The sequence below is a fragment of the Diuraphis noxia genome, unplaced genomic scaffold, assembly GCF_037042655.1.
Source record: "Diuraphis noxia isolate RWA-SAM2 unplaced genomic scaffold, SU_Dnox_SAM2 contig0002, whole genome shotgun sequence".
NCBI classification, from domain to species: domain Eukaryota; kingdom Metazoa; phylum Arthropoda; class Insecta; order Hemiptera; family Aphididae; genus Diuraphis; species Diuraphis noxia.
In genome coordinates this window covers 66,979,549-67,003,795 of record NW_028301712.1, presented here as the reverse complement: position 1 = coordinate 67,003,795, position 24,247 = coordinate 66,979,549, and the positions used below count along the sequence as shown (strand labels likewise).

At 29.2% G+C, this 24,247-nt stretch overlaps 2 long non-coding RNA genes across 4 annotated transcripts in view; one reads left to right on the top strand and one right to left on the bottom strand.

Moving 5' to 3' along the window:
* LOC149058820 (uncharacterized) overlaps positions 1-24,247 on the top strand; it is a 46,050-nt gene that overhangs the window by 15,122 nt on the left and 6,681 nt on the right. The window contains exon 2 of the long non-coding RNA XR_016190118.1: positions 21,526-21,630. This is a non-coding gene — a long non-coding RNA (uncharacterized LOC149058820). The remainder of the gene's footprint in view (positions 1-21,525; positions 21,631-24,247) is intronic.
* LOC107162301 (uncharacterized) overlaps positions 8,086-24,247 on the bottom strand; it is a 33,726-nt gene continuing 17,564 nt past the window's right edge. For 2 of the 3 annotated variants that reach the window (XR_016190116.1, XR_016190115.1), the window contains exons 2-4: positions 16,647-17,168; positions 8,767-9,083; positions 8,086-8,670 (exon numbers count right to left, since the gene is read on the bottom strand). This is a non-coding gene — a long non-coding RNA (uncharacterized LOC107162301). The remainder of the gene's footprint in view (positions 8,671-8,766; positions 9,084-16,646; positions 17,169-24,247) is intronic. The other variant, XR_016190117.1, reaches the window with a different exon arrangement.

Genomic DNA, 24,247 nt, shown 5'->3' with positions numbered 1-24,247 from the left:
AAGGAATTGTAGGTAGATACAACGCTATGCGTGCATATAATTCTAGACAATTTAAAAAATAATTGTAGGTATAGAGTTTTATTTAAAATTTAAAAACAATCTCTACTCACACTTATATTTTCTAAACTTTAAAATGTGGGTGCTCAACTTCCTTTAACCATTTCAGTCTTTGTTGAATTAATGTAAATTAATAATTTAAATTTTGGTTGATTATCTAAAATTATTAAGAAACTTGATGAATAATTTTGATTTTTTTAATAAATGTATGTATATAGACAAACCAAAAAATTGAATGTATAATTATAATATATATATTATATACCTATAATTGTAAATCTCTAATAATGTTTTAATTTTCTAAAATCATGTTAAATAGAAAAAAGAATCTGTTAGTTGTGACAAACCTGCACTAAATATATAAAATACAAATTAAAACGAGTTGTTAATTGTTTAGAAATTATAGAAATATTGGTCAAACGACTGTTCTTGCGGGAATGAGTATGAAGTTCTACAAAATACGGTCAATTTCACTATTATTATTATTATCGTATACGAAATATACGTTCAGAATGGACGAAACGTGATTTCTCTGTTAAGAGTCGCGACGACTGCGAACCAGTCCGCTAGATAGTAGATGGTCGTCGGCTGGCGCTATCTCGGGGAGGCCTAAACATGTGCACCACTGTGAATTTCAAACCGTCGGGCCCGAGCAGCGCGTCGCATCCCTTCGGTGACTTTTTTGGGAGACACTGCTGCGCTCACCCGAACGACTGACTACTGGAGTCGACGTCTGAACATCCCCTCACGCGTTTTTCTCATCGCGCTTTAGAGTCGTAGTCTAATGATAAAATGCTCCAGCTAAAAAATAATGTATTTTCATAATACCTACTATTTACTGAGCACTTAATATACGTACCTATATTACAGTATTACACACATGTTGACAAATTACTATGATTTTTTTCAGTAGATAATATAAGAGTGTATTTGACGTTATATTTTTACAGCATTAAAGTTCACAATAATTTAAGCAATTGTCGCTACATGCAGTTATCGAGTTTCCCTACTATAACATTATTTCGCTTCTATGCATTTCGGTGAAAAGATTCACTAAATATTGACTATTATTTAATTATTTATTATTCGTTTTGATGACTTGCAGGTACATATGAGCTTATATATTTTACAGGCATATTTAGTTAGTATATAGGTACGCACGACGAATTATTTCATTCGAGGTGTTTATAACTGTATAAATAATAAGAGTAAACGCAGACGGAAAATAACCGTATACTACCAATATAGATACTTACTATATAACTACTTTTTATTTAAAATTATATTTACAATCTATGTTCTAGCCATTATAAGCACATTTTAACATAAATAAATAATTTTACAACATGAAACATATTGGAGGGAGGCCATCATTAATATAAGTACGTTTTTAAGAAAATTATATTATAATTCTATGTTTGTGGACAATGTTAGGTGTGTTTAGGTCCGGCAATGCATATTGGGTAGACTAGACTTACAGAGAATCGGAAATGAAACTGCAGCCCCAGGTTCTCTCGGTTTAACAATATAATATCAACGTACTATACCATATCGAGAAATTGAGTTGTAGCAAATACATCCTATGGTTGTTATATTTAGGTCATGAAGTGGTGCGTAAAATAATTTTCGAAACCATGTAGCTATATAATATTCAGTGACATACAGACGGGGAGGGGGCTGATGGTTGGTATTCGACACCTTCCCTTAGGTATATTTTGAGTATACGTATAGATGTATAAATAAAACTCATAAAATTAAAGTATATTCTGATATATAATTTTATTATAACCATCCTATCAAAAATATCTGTGCAAACCACTGATGATAATATATTATTATTATATATATTATATATATTATATATATATTTTATATAATATGTAATAATGCTAATTTTGTTTGGAAAATTGTTCCATTTGTAATTTTAGCTCTGATTTGCAGCCAATGACGTTTACGATAGTATGTTAAATACAGTACATAATATAATTTATACGTTTTAATCGTACAATTTAAATAACATCCAATAACATTGTACCTGCTATTATACGATGTATACTATTTATGTGTATTGTGTATATCTATACACGAAAGGTCGAGTGTGGTAGTCGGACAAGTAAACACCTTCGTTAATATACTAGGTCCACGCGTCACACTATAAAATATAATAAAATATGGCTCGCCAAAATGATTTACTCAAGTTTTGACACGAATGCCGACACCGAATATCAGGACGCCTTTTTTTGCATAAACGCACGCGACATTTTACATATTTTAATCTTTATCGACTTATCGTATCCGTATGTATGTATGTATGTATGTATGTATGTATGTATGTATGTATGTATGTATGTATGTATGTATGTATGTATGTATGTATGTATGTATGTATGTATGTATGTATGTATGTATGTATGTATGTATGTATGTATGTATGTATGTATGTATGTATGTGTGTATATATATATAGGTATTAATATATTTATGTATTTTTATATGATATTATAATATATCATATATTTTGTCCGACATCCATATAATATAATTATATATAAGTATCCAGCATAGGTCAGGAGGTGGAAAACCATTTTCGGGTCATGTGTCAAAATTTTATATAATAAAATGTGTAATGAGTAGTTATATGGTCGCCTGCAACAATTCTGCTGCTATTGTTATTATGTTCATATTATTAATAAATATTATTTTCCTGGCTAATCTTGAGGACGTAGAGGTTAAGATTCTTCTTTTTTTTAAATCCTAAACAGTAGATAAGTACCTACCTATTTATTATTTAATAGCATTTACATAATATCATCTCAGATTTAATTGACAATTACCTGTGTAGACATTCTTATCCATATTATGTTTTTTTAATGTAATTTTATCAATGGATACATTTTAACCATTAGGTTGAGTATTTTGTATAAAACACAGGTAGTACTTACAACAAGAGTCAACCGCTTCTGTATGTTTATATATTGATGGAATATATTCTTTTGTTCTGCGGCATAGGGTAGTCACAAGCAATATGTATTACACTATAACAAGTCGACATTTTTATTTAAATTTGTCGATTCATTCTTAAAATAAATTTTACGCAAAATCTTCATACACTTTTGTCTAAATTAAACTTTTATACCATATATAGTACCATTAGTACCTATGTATAGGCCAACATTACATTGTAATTAATAATTATATATAATTCTAATTTAAAATTATTAAACATATTATGTTATAGTTATTTTGTAGCGAGGATGTTGCAATCATTCTCGAAACGCGATTGAGTGTATGCATGGTGGGTATAATCACCCGGGTTTGCAGTTAAAAAAACCTAGTAAACCTACTAAAAATAATCACCCAATGGCATATTTTGGCGTGAGTTAAAAAAAAAAATATTATTATGTAATGCAGTTTCTATAATTTTAAAATAAATTAAATAATTAAATAATTAATACATCACCATTTTTAATTTATCACCATGTACAATTTAATTACTATTCCATGATATATAGTTTTTTCATTTATAATGTATTTAAAAAATATATCTATTTCTTTTATATAGATACATATTTCTATGATCTATGATCACTTACTAACAATCTAATCTTATTTAATATAATATCTAGGTATAGAGGATTAATAAGTCAATGGTTGGTTAATGGTTGTTATATTTAGTAATAATATGTGCAACACGTGTACATAGGCATCAGGGTAGTATTAAATAGGAGACATTTCTATTATCAAATCATTCAAATTATAATTTAAAAAAAAAAAATTAGTTATTTTAATAACTTGTTTTGTTGTAAATTTCGTAGGTCGTGAGATATTTTCTCACGTACTGAAATAACTGGAAAAACATTATGTAGATTAATATATTATTATATTACATGCGGTTTGATTTAATATGTTACCGCGGGTGCACATTCATGAAAAAAGTAATTACAAAATTAAATTTGTAATTTTCACGCGTTACGTTTTACCTATGGACATGTAGTAAATTGTTTTTTTTTTTTATATGTACTACTTTATTTATTGTATATTGGCAAATTAACGTGAACAGAAAAAAAATGCATAAATAATTAATTTTATTGCACATGCAATGCAGCGCTAATTGCATTTGGACGATGTACACCTACACCCCCGTGAAAAAACTATACATATATTCCATTACAAATAATTATAATATATTATACACACACATATCAGCTGTTATAGTTTTTTATATGGCTCACGTTTACTAAAATTAAAATTTTTTTTATGAGTGAACTATTTTATAGTGTGTACCTATCACGCTTTGTAAATACGCGTACCGCGCGTAATAAAATTGAATTAAAAAAAAAAAAAATTAAACTAATCATATTAAGAGTTGTACCTAAACCTAAAAGGCTATAAGGCTATAACTGTATGCCTATTATTCTATTTGAAATAATATAGGTACGCATCTGCAGTATATCTTTCGATGTTAAACCACGTCACTTAGGTTTTTATTTGAAAAAAGTGCGACGTTGCTGTTTGAATAATATGAAATTCAATGATTATTAATTAGGAATTATTTATTCGGCACTAATGTTATTAATTATTTTTATTTGCAACAAAAGATATTTGCTATCTCTAATTTTATGCTCAATAGGTAATTATTAATATAATCTACTTAATATACAAGACGTGGTCACTTACTTCAAGGATACAAACTCAGAATTTTACGATGGACATTATTTACAATATTGTCTTATAGATACTACAGTTACCGGTATGGGAACGCTGTTGATAATAATCAATCGAATATAGTCGATATAGATTATGAACTATTATTTAGACTATGGAGCATGAGAATAATGTGTGTGGGAGAAGAGCACATTATTCTGTATTCAATCTTAAAAATCAGAAAACTATTACCATACATACGACACAAACTAGTTTTAATAACATATACTATGTGACCGCCTTTATCGATGTATTGCATGAATTATAAACTATTTATAATGTATGCAGGATACGCGTTTAAGATTTAGTGCGGTCAGAGTATAATCATATAATATGCCTATACACTGTATCACGAGTTTAGTTTTTCTTTTTATCTGATGGAATTGACCGAACTTAGAGCTTACACAGATATTGTAATGCACGTATGTCGATATATATACAATATACAACTAAATAATATCATTTTTGTAGATCCTATATGTATTATACATCTTCGATATATTATCGTATGCACGTGGGGCCTATATACATACGCATGAAGTCGTAAATGTGCGCGCAGCAGCTATTACGCTTTCGTAAATGTCTACAGGTACGATTTAATCAACAGATTTACATTTTTTTTTTTTTTTTTTTTTTTTTTTTTTAAACCAGTAGAAATTACGAATTCCACGCCATCATATAGCGCGCGCGGCCCCAGCTGGTGTGAATTGAATTTTGTTTATATTTTCCGTTTCACGGACGTCGCCTGTAAATTGCCTGTTTAATGATCGAAATACGTATATTGTTTGTGAATATATTATTATATAGTATACATTGTAGTCTGTAGGTACCTATATCAGTGATGACTGAGCTCATCCAATGATGGCCGCGGCGCACGACCAATTCATTCCGTTACTGTTGGTTTACACATTCTACATTTTTAGTTTTCTTCGACGACACGCGCGGTAAATCGGTCGATTACCGCGTATACCTGTATAACTATAATACCTGTCTATATATTATGATTGTATTATGCACAAATGCGTGTGTACACATTTCTTGCACGTGCGTTGTGTCGTCGTCGTGCGCGCATATGAATGGCCTCATCATATTTTGTACATATAGGTATACGTCGTATATTATATACTCGATTAGAACCTATATAGAGGTACACCATTTGTATAGTCACTACCTAAATTATTGTCTTCCCACATGTTGTGACCGCTGTAACTACGGATATATATATATATATATATTCATGTAACGTGCGGGGAATTACACGCGCACAGTTCAGTCCCTGATCTGGAATATTGTATGGAAAACGAAATATTTAAATAATTTGTATAAATATATTACATTAAAGGATGGTTGTTTAGATTAGGCCAACTGTATGATATAGGTACCCTCGTAACGTGTTCGTGATTTATTCGGTACCTACCTGCGTATATATGCGATATACGGTGTATCTGTATAATAAAATGTGTTTCTACAATATAAGAAATCGTAAGTTTTATGCTGAAGCGCATCTATTTATAATTATGAGTCCCCAAAGAAATCGTTAGATTTATGAAAATATATTGTAAATAACGCACGATGATATCGTCAAAACGATTAAGTATTTACCTATAGGCTATAACGTTCATTCTAAGATTATTGGTTTTGATAATATCGACCTGCCTACCGGTTTAAAAAAAAAAAATGCTATTTTCACATTAAACGCATACGGAGATCTGACCCATATATGATGTATCTGATGAAAAGTAAGATATATTTAAATGAAAGTAGAAAGTAGAAAATATGTTTTTCATAGTTAAATCGGATATAATATATTTGCAATAAAAGTATGCATTATAATTTATAGGTGTCATCATACCTAATACATTTAGATACTTTGTCAATAACAATAATATCATCTACGAGGACGTCTCCCCCGGCTGGCGGCTATATCACAGTATATATAAATATAGATTTATGTTCGACATGAAACATCACGTACCTATATATAATAAGGACATGGTTTACCGGAGGATAATGACCTACAAGAGTTGCGACACGTACTTTTAACCTAATATAATTAACGTATTAATTTTAATAAGCTATCTAAAAATTTTACTTCTCTATCCCGAAACTTAAAGAAGGTACATAAATCAAATTTTCGTCAACGACATTCAGACGATGTTAACACATGTTATAATATATTACCATTATATTTTATGAATACAGCGACGACAAGACGACGAAATCCTCAGTTTCCGCCCTTAACAGAGACCGAAGAATACTATATAATACATATTATACCTAATAATAAACAATCGTGCGGAAACGTGATCACCGACATTTGGACACCATTCGCGAGGCGTAAATTATTGGGACTTTGCGTGCTCCAACCAACTGCCGCCTGCAGTGTCGTCGCAATCTACTTTCGTTATTTATCTGCTGCAGTGTACCCATACCGCCATACCGACTACCTCTATATTATATACACGTACTGGTCCGCAGTTTCCGTCGTAATCGTTTTTGGTACTATTCTGGGATTATAGATTTCCGCACGTGGTATAGATATGATATTATATTATAATGTGCATACATATAAAAATATAAAAATATGTCTGTGGTATTATTTACACTCAGCGTGGAATTTATTACTGTGAAAATGTTTCAAAGATTATATATTTATAATATTATATTGTAAAACTGTTAAACATTATAATATTATGTATATTTAATACATGATGATATAAGCCAATGATGGGAAATTCCGTGTTGTATTCATACAACATGAAAAGACCTGCAGTTGGTGTGGAGAGAAAAACACATTTCAACAACATATATCTACATTGTACACATTTACAAATTCCACATAGGTACATATATATATATATATATATACGTGTGGGCGAAGACGTCATTGCACAGACCGGCTTAGCCGTTGGTTGGTTATATTATGGTGGTTGGCAAATAAGATGATATCATAAATTCATAACAACTGCAGGACTCTGTTGAGACCAAATCATATCGTTATATTATATGACGTCATGTTAAGCATATACATTATAAATGAAAATATATATTAATATTTTTCCATAATAAGTAAACCACTACATTGATGTATATATTGGGTATTCACTATAGCCATTATATTATGTGGAAGTTTATTTTGGAAATTTCCGTCGACTGTTAGAAAGACTATATTCCGAGCGAAATACAAATATAGTTAACTAATTGATTTAAAGTCTAAACGAGCTAAATGATGGCCAAGCACAGAAATACGTAGGTACCCATAAAACGCTGGGCCACTACTATCCACTCGTAAAAACTTAAAATACTTTTTATAAAATTAAACACTTATGAGAAATCGTATTATTATATATTTAAAGTTTTAGAATAATATTATGCTATTAAGGAAATATATCAAATTAAAAAAGAATTCTAATGTTTAAAAAAGTAAAAACTTAAAAAAATGTTTGCCTTATTGTCTATAACTTGAAATAACAGAAAACAAAAATGTCCATAAACGTTTAAACTTTTCGATAAAATTAGTATTGAATCTTTAATAGTTTTATAGATTCACGAGTAGAACCTATTATCTCCCACTTCTTATCATAATTATTATATACCTTCCTATATATAATATATTCAGTTCCAGTAAGGAAGTTTTTACGAATCGTAAAACAGTCTGTAGTCCGCTGGCGCAAACTGTAGTATCTTCTTCTCCTCGACAGCATTTAGTATGTATATATTTATTAATTTTTCAACCCACTACGAAATCTGTCCTTCTCGATATCTACAGTCTTATACTCATCAGCAATATAGTTTTACACACCTAAGCAGTGTGTCGACTATAAATCTTATCATTTGTGTCCAATGATACATGTGAATAACATATCTTCCGGCAAACAGTGTTGGTTGAGTTGGAGAGCATCGGGTATCCTAAAATATTAATTCGTAAAATGTTAATTTTATAATATGATGGTAATTAAACCGTGTAAATATAGATGCATAATAACAATGTTATAATTTGTATACCTAATGATCGTCGCCATTTCTGCACAATATTCTCGATCCGAAAGAATTAGGTATTTAGAATTTTGTTTTTGGTAAGGTACTGTAAGAAGATATAAAAATTTAAAAGTATGAAAAAATTTGTATACTTTTCTTTTTTATGGTTTAGAAAGTGAGTGAGCTGAAGCGTCTTCAAACGCTACTCATCCTCTCTTTAAATATGCCCTCGCTGAGATAGATTGAGTAAGTGTACCTCACCTTACCAATTGTAATAGAACTTAGAGACCTTAAATTGTATGGCTATATGCTTCTTGTTATATTCTCTCTTCTTATTGTTTTTCCTATTAAACAAAAAAAAAAAACTGTTTTATGATTCTTCTTATGATGATTACTTTATTGTTATTAGTTTTTTATCAATTTATGTTATATTATAAAGATGCACTAAAAATTAAATAATTTGCCGGAACGTATCTTCGTTAAATCTATTCATCCGTAGAAATTATATAGTACCTATAATAGCGATCATAACATTGCAGGAGTGATATAGGTACTAAGTACTTATATATTTACAATAATAGGTATGATAGAATGTTAGATATATTATGAGTGTGAATATTAATATTTCTTTGTGAACTTATGCATACTGTAAGAACCCATTGTATGTTCGAACTTATTTCATATAGGTATACTTTCATAGATTATTATAATATTGCCTATAATGTAATTCAAATCTCATTTTATTTATCAACATTCAGTTTAAATCATAATAATCCCGATTGATCAATACATATTATAATATATTTTGGTTTACCTATATGGTTAGGTACCTAACCTAAGTGAAGCAAAACGAGAAAGATTGATTTATTTTATCCTAGTCGGGTAATACAGCACATATATAGACATATATTATATAGTCTACCTATGCATTATTATTCTATACATATAAACGGTCAATGATCATATATATATATATATATATGAATGCATTTAGAATGTTTACCTACTCGTTACTCCAAAATCTGCAATATACAATTTATGCATACCTAACAATATAGGTAACCATAGTAGATATAACTTATAGATATACTTATTTAGTTATTTTTATATAAGTATGTAATCCCTTTAAGGATGACACTAAAATGTTATTAATTTAAAATTTAACATTTTACGATGGTATGATATTTATTATTCTGATAAACATATCTTTGCTTCCGATCATAAATATAATTTTTTGAAAACTTCGTTGGTACCTATACATAATATTATAGAGTGTATCTGATTTAAAAAAATATTACATTGGCACATTCGAGAATGTTAACTATGATAATTTTTTATATTAACTGTACGCATTGTTGACGTTTATTTTTATCTCCTTTATAAACTATCGTATTAGTTTTATTAAAAATATTAATGGAAATTTTGAATAAAAAACATTATACATTCATATTATTTTCATTTCTATACATTTTATTCACTAAAGTCAAATGTAAAGCCAAAAAATGTTACCCCGTGTATTATATATCTGGTAATAGGTTTGTTTATGTATACTAGCGACAGCGCGCGTTTTTAATACGAATATCATAATACATATTATCTACAATATTCAAGCCGGTTAGACGAGCATTCAACTTCATCGAACAAGTCTGTATCGTCAACCTGCTATTATATACACGTCCGGATTTATTAATAAATTTAGAAATATTAATCTTGGCCTAGCGCATTATTTTTAATAATATAAATAATTACATTAATTTAGTTGTATACAACTATAATAATAGTTTATCATTTAAGAAATAGATAAGTCCACAAAAAATACATGTTTCATTAATATAACGGGCACGCCTCAGCAGGTTTATACTCGTTTATATTATATTATTCAGTTATCTGCTCATTCTCATTGCCTAATATCTACCTACTCAATACAACTATACTATTCACCTTCTGCTTAATTTAAAAACTTACAAAAATCATTTGAGCAATTAATTTGAATAAAATCTGCAATTTTTTTTATACATTAAAATGTGTACTTCATTAAAGTTATTACTACACAATAATATATACACAGGACTTTTCCATTAATTGTAATAAAATTGTTTAAAAAAAATTAAAGGTAAGTAATGCGTTACTTCTATTACATTATACCGTGTGTTCACCAATAATTTTGGGAATACCGAATTTCTCGGTCGGATTATGTTGGAATAAATTATAAACCGAATTATTTTGTACAAGTTAGTGGTAAGTATATAAATACACTACAACCCACTTTTTGAATATTTTTACGTATACAGTTGTAATCAATTATAATTAAATAATTTTATATCCGTATTATGTTAATCTTAATTATAACACATAAAAAAAAATAAAAAAAATATTCAAAAAGTAATCAATAGTAGATAATTATAAATGGTTTTATGCATTTTATAATGAATTGTAGAAACTAGAAATGTATTATTTGTCAAAATCTGAATGGCTCTTATTCAGTCAATTTTTGTTTTAGAGCCATGGTTAACTGGTCAAAACTACTTAAAAAAATTCAGTCTATCCGAATTTGGTATCAAAAATACCGGTTGCTATTAAAAAATTAATAAGTTGCGTTGCGCATGCGCGTACCGAGAGGGTTAAAAATTTGAAATTTATCTGAAAATATGTATTTATATACCGCACTAACTTAAAAAAATTCGATTTATTCCAATATAATCCGGCCGAGAAATTCAATGTTCCCTAAATTGGCGAACACACGATATATTCTAGCACTCTGATACAGTATAGTAATTATTAAAAATGTCAATTAGAATATCGATTTGGCGGGAATAACAATCGAAGTAAATGCGATATACTATGTATAATATCCAATACTTATGACATGCGGTGATATGTCTATATATACATGAATTAAGTAGGTATATGTCTAAACGGGCGTATAACTCTTCTCGTACCTTTGATATACCAATTACATACGATATGCCTATCATATATAGATTGAATACCTGTCATATCATATTATTATATTCTGTATTTGTCTTTATCGTTGAGAATTTCCCATTTTTCATCTGTCATGAAAAGTACTACGCGAGGAAATGTATCCGCCTCGGCATAATACATATTAATATAGGTATTATATTTCCTATCCGCTTGAGTTTATGTTCAACTGTCCCATGTCGTGGTGCAGCTGCCACAGTCTCGGCCGAGGACAATAATAATTTGTCTTTTTTATCGTGACGATTTTCTGAGAAAATTACTTACCTCGTCGTTCCGTGCTCACAATTTTCTGGTATCCGGCTAAAATTAGACGTCCAAATATAAGTCTCGGCGGTACTTTTTCAACGTCGTCGGTCGTTCTTTTAAAAATAACACATCATTAATAATAAGCTTGTATTCCAGGACGAATAGCGGCGTTTTAATTTGTTTTTCAAAGTCGTTTTCCCACAGCCTAAGACACCTGCTTTGCGTTGGAGTTATATAGACACACTTTTTTGAAATAAATATTTACTATATTGTTATTATTATTGATCATGCAAAAATGTATAGACGCGGTGATATTAGATATATGTATTCGACGAACAGTCAATGGTCGAAAACGAGAAAAAAACGTGAAAATCCTGAAATATAAACATTAAATTATAACCTACCGAGTATTTTGGAAAACACACACTTCACACGCTTCATGTCATATTAATTTTAAAACATACAATTTTACTGAACCGTAAACTGTGTACCTATTTTATTATTTTTCTGTTAACACCTATATGTATGTTTGTACGTCGATTATTCAACTATAAATGTTTTTACTATCCGTCCACTTAGAAAAAATGGAAATGTTTATTATTATTTGATATTAAATACATTAAGTCGTCATAAAATTAAAAAGCAGAGGAGCAAAAACAAAAATAAAAGCAAACAGTGAGCCGCAGAAGTTTCGTCCTAAATATATATCAAAACTACGATTTTGGTAAAACTCTGCATTACCTAATAAAAAAAGAAGAAGAGAGATAAACCAATCCAATTTTGATGACAATTGCGAATGTTGTTATTACCATAAACGTATGCAATTTGTTTACCTTTTGCAGGGTAATAAATAATACGCACACGACGGCAAATCGAAAAGGATAATTAATTTTTCAATTACATGATAAGTCGTATATGCTTCAACATGAACCTTGCAAGTATCAGAATGGAAAGATAACAATATACCATACTTAACTCGTATATTATTGTAGGCAAGGCTGGGCATTAACGAAGTTAAGTTACTTTTAACTAAGTTATTTAACGAGTTACTTTTTTTTTTAAACAATTCCTAACTTAACGAGTTAATTTATTAATTTGTCCTAATATAAATTTCATATATTTAAAATTATATTTTGATTTTTATAACTTATTGATATTATATATATATATATATATATATATATATATATATATATATATAATAATTGTGGGAATAACCAAATACTTTACGATATGAATGTGAGTGTTTTGCATTATTTCTATATTTGAAATTCCAATAGATATTAGAATAACGTGTATAAGTACAACTAACAACTACCTACCTATATAAAATTTGGGAAACGATTTACGAGTAATAATAATAGTATTAGATAATAATATTTTATTTTATTCTGCTTATTCGCAGAAAATATGTATATATATATATAATATAATTATTTTGAGAAAAGAAAAACATATTATTTAACTGCCTTGTATACAGAGATAAAATACTCTTACTAATTTAATGTTAGATTTTATAATTGATTGAAGTATGTAAGTAGTACTTACTAAGTACCTACTGTAATTAATACAATTACATATGTTTATTGAAAATAGTTAGACTTCCATTATATTATGTTATTTGTTAAGCTTTGATAAAAATGTATGATAATTTATTGTAGGTACAATGTACATGAAAGAAGAAAATTAACTTATTTTTAACTAAGTTAAGTTACTTTTTTTTTCAAATTAACTTTTAACTTTCAACGAGTTAAATAAATAAGAAAACTAACTTTAAACTTAACTTACATTTTTCTGTATTAACTTAACTTAACGAGTTAAAATAATTAGTTAACTTGCCCAGCCTTGATTGTAGGTATATTATTTATTATATAACATCGTTCGTATGTATATAATACAAGTACCTATCTAGTGCACTGTTTATTATTGTTATGTATATAATATGTGCACGCACTTGGACGTGTGCAAATCTTTTTTTCCCTACATGTGTGTGGTGTGTGTGAGAGAGAGAGTGTGTGGTGTAACTTCAACACATTTACCGCCGTGTACTGCAGATGTTAATTTCGTTTTTATAACTCAATTAAATAACGTAGGTATATTAGGTGCCATTTTTACGACCAATTAAATTTTATAAACGAACGACTTATCGTCGGTGGCGGTGCGCATATATTTCGAAGCGAAAACGTGCGGCAGTTGTACATAGATACAATACACCTATAATATTACTTGTATATAACAGTATTGTATACCGCGGTAGCTGCAGTGGATCGCACATTGCCCACGTATTAATATTATTATAATATCGTTTAAATTGTACGAAAATGCGATTTTTGACGCGCGTAATTTTTTTGTATAGGTATACCTATATATATAAATTAATAATAATAAAAACGAGCGGCATAATAATAACGACGATTATGACGATGATTACAACAACACAATAACCGAGTACAAAGTGTATAGTATGATATACGATAATAATAATAATAATAATTACATTTATTATTGTATGCAATATATGGTCGCTGACGCCGATGACGCCGCCGCCACCGCCGTAGGAGGGCCAAAACACTCGCATCATATTATTATGATATACCTACGTTCGGCGTAGGTATACGTATTTTTCTTAAACATCATATTATTATTTTAATAGTTTTATTACACACACCCGCGATGAGTATAATAATATTATTTATATACGCGCGCCATCGCTATGTAATACGAGACATAATATTAATAAACGCAAGTCGCGTACACAATACCATCACGATGGGCAGGTACCTTGCCTACCTATGCTACGCGTATTATTATTACGATGACGGTCGAAGACGCCGGATCCGACGGGCGCTCAGAATCCAACGTATAATATTTTAATAATAATATATCATATAATATTATATAGGTAATATACGTATACGAACGTACACTTACGCGTTCCGCTTTAATCGATGGCCGAGGCGCAGCGTCGCGTTTTCCGGGAGTGCATGCCTATATGATGCGAGAATGCGATATTATATTATATAGGTACGTACATAGTAATAATAATAATAATAATAATAATAATATATAATGATAAAATGATAAAATGACACGACTGTGCAGCATTTGCGCCAGTCATTCGTATGCGAGTATATTATATAGATATTTTTTATATATGTACATTAGGTATACTCGCTATTGGTCGGGTCATAATTTTCACGGTCCCTCTTTGAAATAACGGACGGCGGGCGTGGGACTGCTCTTACAAAAATGATAATAATAATAAAAATAATTAGGATATAATGTATAGGTATACGCGTACGGCCTGTAAAATAATAGCCGACCGTTTCTTCGCACTATGGGTGGCTCCGGTATTATAGTAGTTCTTATATAATATGTTATTGGGTATTTATTTTGATATTTTGACGCGGTGCATATGCATAATATAGAAGAGACCTGCGAGTCCTGTGACGTATCGCTGGGTGACCGATAGAACGCCGTGTCCGGACGACATTCGATTATTTAAACAACTATTATAATCATTTCATTTTTTTATCGAGCACATAATATATTCGTAGATAGGTATAATGTACGTCCCGGTACATTAAACATTATGTAGGCTCCCCGCGAGTTCTTATCGCCTAAATACTTCCTATGAATATCCATATTTAATTTTTTCTGAGATCCGGATCCAGGGGACACGTCGTATCTCTTCGGACCACATATTATTACAACGATCACCATCCGTAAACGTATTACGCCTACACCTGCAATAAAAGGTGTCCACTAAGAAAGATCTTACACAGCATACACACGTTTGAACGTGTCAGATATGCATCAACGTACACTGTTGCTATGTCACACGATTACTTCCCGCGCGGCCGTACATAATATATATAACCTGTAAAATGGTGTATAGAGGTATTTTTAGATCGTATGCAGTAAAAAAGTTATACCCAGCAATCCAATCATTTTTTTTTTTTATTTAAAAAATATATTCTCGCGGCTCTTTACAATTTTTATTCGATTTGCTCATTATACTCAGTTATTATTATAACTATAGTCTATACTATAGACTCTATAGGTATAAGACATATATAAACTTTCCTGTGACTCCGCAGCGAAACCACCCCTTCCGAGAGCACACGAAGAGTTGCAGTACTCGCTAACCTGTCTGGGCGCCACTGAACCTGTACGTAATATTCTTTCTTATCCGGATTACCCAAAAAATTATTACGACACGCGATTTTCCGAAGCATGCGAATCGAAATCGATAAAAAAAGTGAAATATTATTATAGCACCGCGTCGGTTTGTCCCTCGAGTTTTAATACTCATTACTCATTAGGTATACTTTTGAATACCTACTAGCCGAGGTAAAAATTCCTTCGACGTCACGGCGTCATGATATTATTATTATTATGACGTCGTCACGGGCCGAACGCAGTAAGCGTCGGTTTGATCATAACGTGACCGGAACGAGCACATACATTATATAATGTTATATACCTATATATACATATTATGAATGTATCATTGTTTTATTTATGTGTGTTGGCCTATACTACCTGTGTACACATTACCGAACAGCACGCGCAGGCGCACTCCGTATACACGCACGACAAATATTTTATACTGCATCGATACTTATACTATTACACACACACATACCTATATTATATTTGCATATATATATACTAACCCTCCGAATCAGCTCCATCCGTCTTACTCTCATTACACGATAATAACATTATAATAATATAAAACGTAGTTTCGCATCACGGACAAAAGAAGTTTTTGTTATGTTTCATTAGTCGCGGTCGTTTTGGCGCATTTCAAATCGCATTATCGCCCGGCGTCCGACTAAACGGAAACTATAACGACGTCGGCTGCAGCGTGAAACCTGTGGTAGTAAGTTGTAATATGATACTGACGGTTTTACTCTAAGGTCGCACCAATGTGCCATAATATAGTGACGTATTGTATAATATCGTTATTTGCATCCTTACGATTGCTACGACTACAGACCTTTGCGGTGCTGTTGCTTTAAGTCGATTTTGAAATTCAGCGGTAGATGCTAACATCAATAGTAACGTCGTAGATTCTAGGCACTTATAAATAGATATTATGGCGTTACTGTAGGTATAGTATGTCGTCAAATTCTCGATATGATGTGGCGATGTATGATTATCGAACCAAAAAGTTTTTGAAACAGCAAGGCAATCTGTAAATGAAAAAACAATTTGTATAATACATTGGTGTGTACATATTTTTAGACAATTTATTATAAAGTTGTATATCGCCATATTGGTTAGGATACCTTATACTTATATGAATATGTATAATATTATTATACTGTATAGGGTCATCTAGATTTTTTGTTACAAAACTGGTGAGAATTACGCATTAAATATATTATTATAAAAAAATATCTCATACCCATATTATAATATTAATAGATTTTGTAAGGTGACATTTTGGATGTGGCAATCGTGAATAGACAAACATAATTGACGAATAAATTTTATCGAAATATTATTATTAATCATAAGTTAAAATAATAGAATCTTTATTGGTGGCCTATAGGATATTCTATTTCTGAATAGTTTTGCATTTAAAAATATATATAATATTATTATAATAAACGTGTTTATTTTATAGCCGTGTAGGCGTATTTCGTTATACTTTGTAGTTTGAATATTGTACTTTGGTTTCTTCATTGTCATTAATGCCTATTACTCGGGTTATGACGTTCTGTGTAAATATTAATAATATAATATATTATTATTATTTTTCGTTGATGGCAACTTACTATAAACAATTTTTCTTACTCAAGACAAAAAAAAAATATTAATAACATTTATAAAAAAATATGCTAATTTCAATAAATTATTTGACAGGTACATAATGAATGTTCACTATGAATTCGTTATGATTATTGCTATTAAATTATATACGCATATCAGTATTTAATGTGTATATTATAATATATTAACTAACTTAACCTAATGACATAACATTGTAAAATAAATTATTAGGTATATATTACTCCTGTTGTAGATTATATTTTAAATAATATATACAATACACCTTTTTATAATTAATTAAAACCGGTTTAAAATCGCGCTTACATCTTAATTAATTTTTGTGTATTTTTTTATTATTTTTTTCCGTGACTTGCTTGTACCGCTGAAGATGGTTCTTAAATAGTATTTTATATATATTTTTTTAGTCCACGTCGAGTTTTTTTACGATTTTATCCAAACAAGATGGATACAGAAAAAAACCTTTATTTTTTTTTATGTAATTTATTACTCTATCGGACTTATTATGTTCATCGTCTAAATATATATATGTGCTTATATAGGACCGATCGGGGTTGGACCCTCAATGCAATTTCCTTAAAACGCCTTTCCCGTTCGGGAAAATACGATATAATATTGCGTGGAACCTATAATTTCCATTCATTTATGTCGAATATATTTTTTTCTCGTGTTTGCCCCGTTCGATTTTATTTATTACTGGCAGCGTTGATAACCTATATTTGCGGGGTTTTTACGACGACCGCAAAAGAAGAGAAAAAAATAATAATACTGTGAAAAATAAGTGCACCCGTTTAGCGGCTGTATTATACAGCTATATACTAGTATATGTATACTATTATTATAGTATGGCTATATACCTTCGGGCACAATTTTAGGCAATATAATATTACATATGCTGGAAAAAAAATACTTCAATCTATAATATAGTCTACCTGTAGTATAGGTACCTATATCCAGTTTATGCAATTCGTGAATAATATTTGGCTGCGTTAAAGGAAATTTAAATTTATCATATTTTTCAAGGAATAAAATGACAACTTATGTTGGGTTCGAATATAAATACATTCTCGCATTAAAATCAAATTATTCTGAAAAAAATATAAAGTACCTATACAATTAATTATAACCACCACTTCTTAAAAGTATTTAAAAAAATATAATATAATATTTCATTTATATAAGTACTTAACTATACTTATGTAACATCCTCTACAAATTGAAATCATTTTACATCTAGTACATAATATATAATAACCACTTCCTATAATTATTATTATAATGTGTGTATTATAATAGTATACTTAGGCAGAATATAATATATATTATTATTATATTTTTTGTCTACGATATCACAACTTATATTTATATTATACCTACTATAACAGTTCAAAGGAATTTTCTCAACCTTGTAAGTAAAAGTAACGCGATACGGTACTATATAGTATATAGGTACACTCGGGTACACAGATCGTCCATTCAAATTTAATTTACCGTGTATAAAATGTATTTATGAATACAATTTATTTCATGTATAGGGGATACGCTGAAAAAATTTTAGGTTTTTTCAATTAATTTTGAGTTTGTTTGAAGTTATGTAATATTATTATAATTTAGAATATTAATTGCTGTTTATTGTTATAACTCTAAATCACTTTCGGGAATTTAGATAAAATTGTTATTTTGATTTTGTCCATTGGGAAAAAAATGTATTATGCATATAAGTGATATGTGTGCATGTGATAAACACAATAACGTCTCTCAATATTTTAAATTATATATACACAAAACAAACGATGAAACTCAAGCGCATGTGTACATCTACTGATTGATACAGTGTATACATTATAAATATTTACATCGAGTTTGTGGACAGTTTTATTAGTTTTCTATTCGACCGTATAGTATAAATTATACGTCCATCGTCGATGCTTATACGAGTCGGACGTCGTTTTTCTTCGCGAAACGGCCGAGTGTTAACCTACATAATAATAAAATTATATTCTTTTATAAACACTTAAGTCCAATCGTTATTTCAGTGGACTATCCTATTTTTGGTTCGCTTGGTATTTATTTTTTTTATCGCAAATACTCGATTTTCGAGGTGCAAAACACGACTATAAGCTGCAGCGTGTTATCATATCGACGTGATCGTTATTTCGGAACCAGAGATAGCATATACATTATAGTATCATAATATATTGTTTACGCAGTTTGTGCGTGCGGTATTAAACGGTTCTAAAAAGTTCACTCGACGACGCGATGTTTATATACAGATCAGAAGACCACCATGACGATGGCTAGATTAAAAATAGCGGCTGCAGCGGTGGCACGTCACGATATTATTGGTCCAACACGGTTTTCATTTTCTATATATATAAAATAGTCTCTGATATAATAATATATATTGTATACGCATACACCCCCGTCGAAGGCGCGTTCTATTTTGGTGCTAAATTAAGATAATCAATAGGTTTATGTGGAACAGTAGTTGTATATATTATTGTAGGGTTTAAAAATTTCACGAAATTTATTTTATTCTTAAAATATTACATTCATGTGAAAAATAATTATATACAAGTATTGTTTATTATGTTTAAAAGCTTATATCTATAAATTCACAGTAAGAGAAAAATGTTGAAAGTTGGTTTATTGTGCTGAATATAGGTACTAATAAATAAATAATATAATAACATTATTAAGAATAACTATAATATAGAGCCAAGTGATGAATTAACCAATAATTATATTTAATTTAGAAATACTAGATTGATTGCAATTTTAAGTAAATCTTGATTGATAAGTCATTCAGTATCGTTATTTTCTGCGTATAATCAATAATAATTTCTAATAATTCATAAACAAATACGATTAATAGAAGGAAAATATTTTTCATAGTTTCATTCAAATATTTCAAATTCAAAACCCGAAGTAGTCAGTATATAACACATGGAGCATAATATGACGAATGCGACAAGATAATATTATACTCTGAAATGTCATTTCGTGCTGTAAGAACTTCGGATACGGACGCCATTGTCACCACGAGAATCTTCGCGGTCATTGGGTACACAACAAAACGAGTTTTCGATTGTATTTTTCGGTGTAAAATCGCACAATATAATAATATATTTAAATCGTTATTATTGATTATTATAATATTATTATGTCTTCCTCAAACGGTAACAATACGGGTGCTATTTTCGTATAAATTACAATTATTTTGATATAATATTATTATAAGTTTATTAATTTATATTATAAAATACATAACGGACGGTCTGTTCAACAACAATACGATTGATAATTTCTACGGCACATAACTATACCTAGCAAGTGTGCTTGATAAAATAATATATATATATATATATATATATATATATATGTAATGTTAAATTTATTTACTATGTATAGGGGTATGCATGATATCGTACAAGTGGCGAAGATAGATATACGAGTGTATACAACGTCAAGCTTAATTGTTTTTATTTTTACGTCTATATCGTCATGTGTATCATTATTCATTAAATGCCTCTCCAGACGCATCATGTTGGAACCTATTATCTATGTATAGCACCTATCTAATAATATAATATGATGAGATATTTTGGCATGACTGTACGTGTATATATGAGTGTATCGTATAGAGCTTATACGTGCGAGTATAAATATAATGATATATATATATATATATATATATATATATAGTGCTTAAGTAAATTATATAATTGAGTCTGATACATTATATTGTTATTGCAGAGTGCGGTTGATGTCTAATAACTTCAGCGCAAATACCAATTAATGTGTAAATTGTTTCATTAGTGCAGTCCACCATTATGATACAGCACCGTGCAGACAAGTCGAGTGAGTAGAAAAATATAATAATAAAAAACCTTACATTATTACACCACGGTGATGACGACATGCTAATTTACGTTCGTTTTAAATTCTCATTCGATTAACATGTGTGTTAACAGAATAATATATTTTATTATTATTATTATTTATAACGTTTTCACTCGTGTTTGAGGCGCATGCGAGAGATAATGACAGACCTCGACAACTGACGGCGCAAAATCATCAGTATAGTATGGCGTCACAGTATCCGTAAAGACTATAGTGTAAAAAAAAATTAATTCTCACATCGGTTCTCTTCTTAATATTATATTGAATAATATATTATATTATATTAGGTACATAGACGAAACTAGAAAATTGTATTAGAACAAACCAAATTATGAATATGGAAACAAATTAAAATTACAAAATAAGTTTTCTTATTTAAATTTTAAATTTAATTATGTCAGTGTATTATTATACATTTAGTATTAGGCTAGGCCATGCCATAGTGTATTGATCCGTAGTTTCGCCTATGATTATTAGGTTTAAGTATATTCGTTAATATCTAACGGATATACATATACCTACTAACGTTACAAAATATTCATTATAGTATGAATATTGTCTTATCATTTCACCTATTTAATACATTATCATAGTACGAAATTGTCTAAGCTACCACAATATTGTTACTATAGTTGATAATATATCAATATTTCCATACGATCAATTAATTAATTAATCAATATTATAAGCTCCGGATTAAATAAACATTCTTATTCAGTAATTTATACATTTATAATGATCATAATAATATACAACAAAAAGCGCTGTAATACAAAAGATTCAATATATTTCTACATTGTATGAATGCATGATATTATTATATATTTATGCGTATATTAAAAAAAAATATATGAGACACAACTTACAATATTATAATATAATATTGAATTTAATTAATGATAAAATGATGTAATATTACCGCGTTCATTATATTTTGGACCAAGAATTACAATATAAAAGCGATACGGCGAAAGACGTGTAGCGTGTAGTCTGATGTAAAAACAAATTAATCATAGTTTATGCATATTACTATAAGCATACATTATATAGTTAATAGTTATATAATATATATATATATATATAACTATATAATGTATGATACATAAATATATATATCATGTAGATAATTTGAAAATACTGTTTTTGGCATCTCAACAAAAATATTTATAATGTTATATAAAAGAGTTAATCGTTACGGCCGCACGAATCCTCTAATTTATTTCGTAATAAATAATAACCGTATTTAAATAGGCGTATTTTACGACGCAAAACTCCTTCAAAAAAGTGACCATGTGCAAAATAAATTTGTGTTTGTCACTTTGTAGCGGCATTGGACGTGTTGCGCTGGGTGGATGCGTTTGTATGATGCCTGCGTGTGCACTTTGATTTATTATATTGTTCTAAATTTACTTGAAATATGTCTTTCAAGTCGGTTATATAGTGACGAGACGAAATTAAAGTGAACGAGTACACGAGTGTAGATTGTTGAACATTTTTTATGAAATCGTGTTGTTCATTTTATTATTTTCATATAACATTATATGCAATAATATGAATTAATTCGAAAGTTCAAAACGTTATCGCTGGTAAAAACTGCACAGATATTGTTTTTAATATTATACTTAAAAGCTTGTATGAGTATTCTATAAATTATAAAATAAAATACAGACTTTTTTTCATAAAAGTGGTATATTAATTCATGAGAATTAATTTATTATTTAAAAACTATAAATTAATCGTGTGCTATCAGATTTGTTTTTAATTTTTTTTTTCATAATATATACATATACGTGTATTTATGCATGTTGCTATAGATCTACACGAGATTACATACCTACACGATTTTATAAAAATATTTTTGTTGATACCAAACTATTACATTTAGCTTGTTTGCAATATTTCATAATACCAACAAAACTAAATTTCATAATAATCTGAGAATTTCCACTATATACCTTATACCTGCTATACACGTCAACCGCAGAATAGTAGATAGAAATTTAAAATAACATATATTATTCATACCGCTAATTATATACAATATATAATATGTACAATATAATATAACCAACGTCAACATAATATATTTTTTAATTTTTTTTTTTTTAAATTGAGCATCAACAACAAAGGTTATTGGCTATAAACATTAATATTTTTTTACACAAGTATGAAGCATTAACAATAATAAATATATGTACATGACAATAATAATAGTATAAAAAAAAAGATTGAAATATATCTAGATTAAATTAGTTGATATAGTTTAGTTTGTTTTAAATAATTAATTAATTTCTCTACGTTGATTGGCTGTGAACTTAGAGCTTCTTCTAGCATAGTATATTAATATATCATGTATATATACAACTATATTGTGCTTATAAGTATAAATGTATATTATACAGTTGCATAAAGGTTTCTTTAAAAATATTTTTAGTGTTTTAAGTTAGAATTTTAATTTCGATTTTGTTTGCGTACTCACGGTAACTACAACAAAATACAGGTATTAATATATTGGAAATCATTAGATGCATACACCGGTACACCGAGGCAATATAGGTGCGCTGCTGTACATAAT